Below are 1,097 nucleotides of genomic sequence, written 5' to 3' on the forward strand. Positions count from 1 at the left end.
CAGCACAAGTAACTCCATACTTCCTGGTAAAAGACTCAACACTTCAACCCTTCCCTTCTAAAATTACAAGGAAACCTGGACCTGGTAGAACTGGTTTCTAATCCCAGATACTCAGGCAGCCAGGGCAAGATAATTGGAAGCTCAAGACATTCCTGAGCTACAAAAGAGTTCAAGTTGAACTTGGTCAGTTTAGTGATATCCTATCTCTATTTTGTTTGGATGCATAAAGTGGATATGCATCAGAACATCTTGTCCTCCCAAGNGAGNCCCAATATTGCTAGTTGTACTGGCTGGTTTTGTGTGTCAACTTGACACAGGCTGGAGCTATCACAGAGAAAGGAGCCTCCCTTGAGGAAATGCCTCCTTCAGATCCAGCTGTAAGGCATTTTCTCAACTAGTGATCAAGGGGGGAAGACCCAGCCCACTGTGGGTGGTGCCATCCCTGGGCATCCCTGGGTAGTTCTGGGTTCTATAAGAAAGTAAGCTGAGCAAGCCAGGGGAGGCAAGCCAGTAAAAAACATCCCTCCATGGCCTCTGCNTCAGCTCCTGCTTCCTGACCTGCTTAAGTTCCAGTCCTGACTTCCTTTGGTGATGAACAGCAATGTGGAAGTGTAAGCTGAATAAACCCTTTNCTCCCCAACTTGCTTCTTGGACATGATGTTTTGTCCAGGAACAGAAACGCTGACTAAGACACTATTTCATTAGTTAAAGCTACTCATTAATTTTACATGCATTGGAATCCACTAACTTCTTATTTAAACTAAGCCTGCCACCAGCTAGTGGCTGGAATAATGACTAATGTTTAGCAATAAAGAATAATTTGTTAGCAATTTAAAAGACACTCATCAGTCCATANTTAAACATATTGTATTGGAGGGACTGGAGAGATGGCTCAGTGGTTAAAAGAGGTTTCTCCTCTTACAGAGGCCCCAGGTTCAGTTCCTAGCNCCCATGAGGCAACCACCTGTATCTCTGGTCCAGGGTGATGCAATGCCCTCTTCTGGCCTCTGAGGACACTGTAACATGCATGGTGCATGGGTCCATATGCAGTCGAAACACTCATACGCATACAAGTAAACAAATCTTAGAAGAAAAAA

Source organism: Mus caroli, chromosome 8 (assembly GCF_900094665.2).
Source record: "Mus caroli chromosome 8, CAROLI_EIJ_v1.1, whole genome shotgun sequence".
Classification (NCBI taxonomy): Eukaryota; Metazoa; Chordata; class Mammalia; order Rodentia; family Muridae; genus Mus; species Mus caroli.